The sequence below is a fragment of the Populus euphratica genome, unplaced genomic scaffold, assembly GCF_000495115.2.
Source record: "Populus euphratica unplaced genomic scaffold, PopEup_1.0 scaffold13.1, whole genome shotgun sequence".
Classification (NCBI taxonomy): Eukaryota; Viridiplantae; Streptophyta; class Magnoliopsida; order Malpighiales; family Salicaceae; genus Populus; species Populus euphratica.
Window position 1 is genome coordinate 1,134,778 of NW_011499872.1, and position 6,696 is coordinate 1,141,473.

General features: G+C 33.3%; 1 long non-coding RNA gene across 1 annotated transcript; it reads left to right on the forward strand.

The window, feature by feature from the left end:
* The first annotated feature begins 991 nt into the window (after positions 1–991).
* Positions 992–3,356, forward strand: LOC105127573 (uncharacterized). The gene is made up of 3 exons (XR_842658.1): positions 992–2,405; positions 2,680–3,215; positions 3,303–3,356. It is a non-coding gene; the product is annotated as an uncharacterized LOC105127573 (long non-coding RNA).
* Positions 3,357–6,696: the final 3,340 nt, after the last annotated feature.

Here is a 6,696-nt window from a genome sequence, read left to right on the forward strand (position 1 = left end):
TAATGTGATCACTTTCTATTTAAATATTAATTTTTTTTTTATTATTGAACATATTACATTTTAGATTACTATCATTGTTTATATATAGACACACACATACTTCTGTGGTTAATATAGCTAAATTGCTGGGGGTGGGGGGGTTTATCATTTAGATTACTATCATTGTTTATATATAGACACACACATACAGAAGGTGGTTAATATAACTAAATTGCTGGGGGTGGGGGGGTTTATCACAGTTTCCTCTTGGTATTCCAAGTTTCGAAAACTTTAATGAACGAAGACAGAGATTTCACGCACAAATTTTTTATTTATTTGATATCTGGCTAGTACATATATATATATATATATATATATATATGTTTAAATAAACGTCCAATGCACAAAATTGTCTGAAGTGTTGGGCAAAGAGAAAATCTGCACAATCTAGCTAGGTGGTGGAGGCCCTGGAACCGATAACACGTACCGTACGGTGTGAATGGAAACTGAGAATTCTGAATCAGTGGTAATTAAATAGAAACAGAAATATCTTGGATAGGCCTTTCAAATTGAAACACCTGATCAGTAGAAAATCGAACCTCGCATGAAAATTCCAGTGAGAGAGAGGCCGGTGGATAGGGGAATAATTTCACGCAAGACTAGGATACTCCAGTCGACTGCAAATCAATGCGAAAGTAAATTAATTAATGTACTTTGAGGGGCCTACTGAAATTCAATAATTCAACGATGACCCCATATCCCTGAAGCTAGAATGCACATAGAGGAAATGTATGGACAAGCCCTTCAAACAAGAAATAATTACCATGAGAAAAGGAACCGGTAGCTTACCATTTGTCTATCACAATATACACGGCAGTCATAACATTATATCAGCTGGAGGCTGGAGCAAATCTTAAGTTACATATGCATGTATAGATACATGCACAGAAAGATCAGAACTTAAAGTATCTCGTCCATGGTTTTAACTTAAAAAACCATGTAAGTGTATATATTCATAAAAAAAATGGAAGATATACAGACATGAAAATGGGAGTACAACTTAAATTATATAACCCACGAAAACACTGAATCTCAATGATGAAGTGGAGCCTGAAATAGGGGGGTATATAGGGTATATGTACATATATGTCGATGAAAATGAGCACTAGAGAAACAAGTATTACTTTACGTATCTAGTTAAGTACTCTTGGCCTGTTGGATAAATTAGACTGTAGATAGAACTTAAAAACAAAAAACAAAAGTGGGCATAAACTTTGCAATTCTTAGTCACGGAGAAAAGCTTCAAAAGGGCCCAAAATAGCAAGCGAGGGATCAAAACAAGGAACCTGAAACCCTAGGAGACCCCCTTCTCCACCATCCCGGGTCACTTGACATGCGAGGACTGGTCATGGCCTTGTCAATTCCATCCCCCATGCCGCCCACATGAAAACGCTTGTAGAAGACGCAACCTTTATCAACATCTACCATTACTGGCGGTCAGAAGTTCATTTTCTCATTCTCAAAGTGGCTATTGTTCCTTTGATAAAAGAAAGAATGACTTGGTCAGTGAGGTTTAAAGATTTTGGTATATTTGGTACCGTGGATTACGATGGATAACTGTTGTGGGCACACCAACAACCCGCCCACACACCACCCGCCTTACAAATCCAACCAAATAATCATCGCACCTCTAGTATTCATTCCCCATGGTAACCCTAGTGAGCCTCCACTAAGAGTATTTATACCCCTAACACACTTCAATGTTTCAGCACTCAACCATCTTCTCCTTTCCTCCCCTTGTCTGCCCATTGAGTCTTTTTCTTGAGGCTTTTTATGTTGTTGAGTAAATAGTTCTCCGTGTTCTCTTGACTCTTTCTTTAGCATTTGTCCGTTTGTGCTTAAGAACAGGCGCCAGTAATAGCTTTTTGTACCAAGTGGGTCTAACTTATTTCCCACTCCTGGACAGGGGGTTAAACTTTTAAAGCTTTTTTTAATTATCGTTCGTTATACTTTTTTTTCCCTTCACTTTCCCCTCATTGGATAGATTTAGGGTTTGGATTAGGGTTCCCTTTGCTAAAGAAAAATAAAGGTAGGAGAGAAAAAGTCCTAATTAGCCAAATAGCTCTCTACTCTGGTCTTTCCCGTTCGTTTTGTTATCTCTTTTGCATGGGGATAGTGAGATGATGATGATGATGGTTGCGAAGTTCTAGAAGAAATTAACGAAACCAGTCACTGTTTGCCTATGGAGCATCATCAAGATTCACAAGCTTTATTAGGGCAAGTGAGTGGTGATGATGGTGGCTTTTGGTGGTCCCTTTTTCTCAATCCAATAGCCCTTTGAATTGGGAATCTTGATGATGCTGCAGCGGCAATAAATGGCTTATTTATCTCCTTTTCTCCAACTTTACCGGCTCCCAAAGATGAAGGTAAACTCAATAAATACTTTGAAATTGAAATATATACCGTTTTTTATACTCAGTTAAATTATTAAACAGCATTCTTGAAGCTTATGTTTCGGTTCACTACTTAATTTGTTTTGGCTATTTTCAGTCATTGATACCTGTTAGGGTTTTGTGTTGTTTAACCCGAACTTGCACCAGGGTTTTGGTAATAGGGTGTAAATCTCTGTGTTCACTTAAGAGATTTGAATTTGTTGTGATGATTCCTTTTGAGGGCTTTTATCTGACTTACTTTTTCCAGGTGATTTTTTGGTACTGCCACCACCTCTTGATCTGATCTTATTAAGTATGTCTGTACTTCGGTATGAACCTGTACATCGTTAGACATCGTGGGCCTCTTTTATTTCTTGGATCCATGGAGGTTCTTTTGTTCTCTCTATATATGTTTCTTCTCTTATCGTCCTTTCTTTAGATCTTGATCATCATTCCCAGCTGTGTATAATATGTGCAAGTGTTCATATTACTGACAAAGCTTTTAATTATTCTCGGGATATGATGTGCTTGAATGCACCAAGTCACACATACAATCATTTTTTTGCTCTTTTGTACATGTAGATTTGTAGAGTTTCGATTTTTCCGTTGCCTCTTCATCAAAATCTTTAGCTTGATGACGGGATTTTCTTATTTTGCCTTTCAGTTTCATATCACCAATATTGTAGTTGTACATTTGAGAATTAAAAGAAGGAATTACCGTGTGTTCTTCTAAACATATTCTTGGCAACTATGTTTTATTTTTTCAGGTTCAGGGAAGATCTTCTGATTTCTCAAAATTTCGGGGTGTGTGTGATAAAATATTCAAGAAAATATCCGTTTAATTTTAAGCTATTTATTAGGGTTTACTAATTTTGTTTTTTATTCTTTCAGATAATAGCTTGTGCCTAGCTTGATAGGCTGCTTGGTATACACCCATACACGTTTAATTAACTGAGTTTTTACCAGGTACTATATATATATATATATGTTTTTCTTTCTAAAGCAAAGTAAATATTTTAGATACCATGGGAATGAGATACCTTAATTAGATTGACATTTGATCTTTGTTTTTGCTGTAAATAGTTAATGTATGTGCAAAAGATAAATCAATTGGCTGTCTAATATCTTGTGGAAGTACTGCTCAAGTAATCTGATATGTACACTACTCAGGAAATTGCTCATGCCATATATATTAATGGGAATTATTTTGTGTTGATCGATCTGGCTCAAAAGAAAGAATTTGCAGCCTTGATTGTAGTTCTATTGTAGGAGCTAGATGATGAAGTGGATTATCCACTTTACCCTGTAGGCTTTTAATCGGTACTGGAACCCTTTCTTTTTTGACCGAAACAACCGTTTCTATAAACATTTCAATATTGTCTTGAATTCTTCTGCTCCACATAAATCCTTCACCTTTTGTTCTCTTTCCATTTTGGTGGCAATTTTCTTCCTTGTATGTATCTATCCACTGTACTCAAGGCTTTTAATCTCATGTACATGTTGCATATTCGATTATGCCAGGTAAAGTGATTTCCAAGTCATCGTAAGAAACCTGTGTTATCTGATGATCAATCTTGAAAGGAACCATGTTATTGTAAGTGATTTTGTGAGTGATGGATGTCGATGAAATCATTCCTGATGTATCAATTCTGTATTATGGCTTCACGCCTGCCATATCTTTTCTTATTTGTCATAAATCTTCTTGCAAGTACCAAGTACTATTCAATTAGTTCCACTATGCAGCTGAGCATACAAATATTTTAACTAAAGCCATGCATGGAATTGGAACTAATGAACTGTCTCTCAAAGTATGTATTGTATTTGGATTGCTTTATATTTGATGTTGCCTATGTTTTTGGACAATTTAGGGTGTTCTGTTTTTAACATTGGACAATCCTGTGTTCTAGGTGTGCGGTGAAGTGCTTTGGCTGCGGAATGTTTGAGTGATAGTCAATATCTCAAGATCACTCTTTTAAACTCACGATCATCTAGTTGAACGCCCAGTGACACTTGAATTGGCCCATTGACATTATTTATAACAAGGGTTTGGATTGAGCCTGCTGTGCTATCTGAAAGAATAAACAACAAAATTAGTAAACCCTAACATTTAGCTGATTTTTTGTAATTTGCATGAGATTCAAGTCAAATGATGTTATTTGCAATGTTTAACTTAATAAGATGAATTTCTTGTTATTCTTGCATTTGTATTACAGCAATTGACTTGAAGCCGGTGAGTTGGATAGCATCCGCTCATCATAGCAGATAACAGCATGTTAATTCAATATATATGGATAGATTCTAATAAATAATCAGTTACGATCATCATTATTTTGTTCTTAGCTAGCAGTTAAAAATGGTGGAAAATCTATCTTTTTTATTTCAATTTGAGCTTAATTGATAACAAGCAAATTTCTAATAATTGATTGAAAAAACAGAAGAAAACACAGAAATAATCGAAACAGAATGGACGAATTCGAAATTTCAAAATGAAAAGGTTGTGATTTTCTTGGATCCTTCTCCCCTCAAGTATAATTTTCCAAGAATGATTAAGTCGATTAGTGAAAAGTAATTTAAAATTACCTGTCAACTGATAATATTCAGCTTATTTTTTACAATTCTTTGACCCCCATCAAGACACTAGTATATATTTATCAGTAATAAACAAATTAACCAAAAACCTTGAATAAAGCTTATTTTGTCGGGTGATCTCAAAGCGCCAACAAACAGATTGAGTATTAATAAGTGATGAATTTTGGTGACTTGAGTTCTCGACAGCAAAAATCTTTATCAACATATGAAGAAATCGAGTCGATAATTAACATTGATGGAGCTTTTGAAGTTTTGTTCGTGTATGGTCTTCTTCTATTCCCCTTTTTAGTATTGAAAACATGTGTTATGTAAGGAAAAGAGAAATCTCGAAGGATTGACGGAGATTTTTTCTTAGATTTCTAGTTTCAAACTTGAAAGCTAAACTTATTAAGATCTTCTTAATGTATTATTCTAATACGAAGAATGTGTCACTAGAATCATTCAAGAAAAACATTATTCTCAATTTACGTGTAAATTGATCCGAGAAAAATAAAGAAAAGAAAAAAAATTAGAGAGGAAACATTAAGAAGATGAATCAAAAGAGGTTATGCTAATTATTAGTTGTGTTGTGTTTTTATGTGAGACATCATTAGCCTAATTAACTGATCGAAGAAAATGAACGAAACTAAAACTCGAGGGAAGCCCGTTCCGAACACGCAGAACCATTTTAGTACAAAGTTGATGAAAAATTATGGCTTACACGTTGTTACAGGATTTTTAAGGAAGTTACGAGAAGTAAAGTACTACAGTTAAATTTTCCATAATTCAACACTTATTTTTATTATTCTCTCCATTAAAAGAAATGGAGAACATTACAGTGCTTTAGTATTTATTTAGTGTTATACAAACAGTAAATTACCTTATTTATTTATTTATTTATTCTGTTTTAAAAATTCTACCTTTTAAATTTTTTTTACTTTCAATTTTATAATTTTACTTTATTAATTTTGAATTGGTTGTTCATAATTTATTTTATATTTTTCAATAAAATCATCACATTTTTAAATATATATCTGGATATTTAGTTGAAATTTAATTTTTACAACTGTTTATTTTTCTTACCATGTTATTAAATATAAAAACTTTTAAAATAAAATTTTTTAAACTTAACAAACTTCATAATCTGGCTCACAATTTTTATAATTTAAATTATAAAATTCAGATCAATTTAATCAATCATTTAAATTATTTTTAGACATGCATTAGATAAACTAGGTCAGGTTAGAACAATTCTTACAAAGTTAAATTTAAATTAGGCTAGTGAGAAATTAGATTGGGGGAATTTAATGTTGAATTGAAAACTAGCTGTAACTAAACTAAAACATGCGGTAACGAATATAATATAATTAATTGCATGCACCGAATTTTACGCAAAATAACGAATGAAGCTATTGATTAGGTCATTCTAAGAAAAAAAAATAATTAAATCAACAATTTCGCTAAATTTAAACCTTCAAAAAATGTAAATCTCTCAATGCACCTACAAATTAAAATATGTTTTTAATTATCAGAAATGTTAAATCGTCAAGTAACCAACCATTTTTGTCCTTATACCGTGATGCTTTGAAATTGTTTTTTCTATTCAGAGGGCTGCGTATCTTGGAGAACTGGGGACGTTTCTTTCTTTTCGTTGTCCTTTTTTTTAAATCTTTATTTACATATATTAGTGGTTAATTGCTGGCATAATGCTATGATT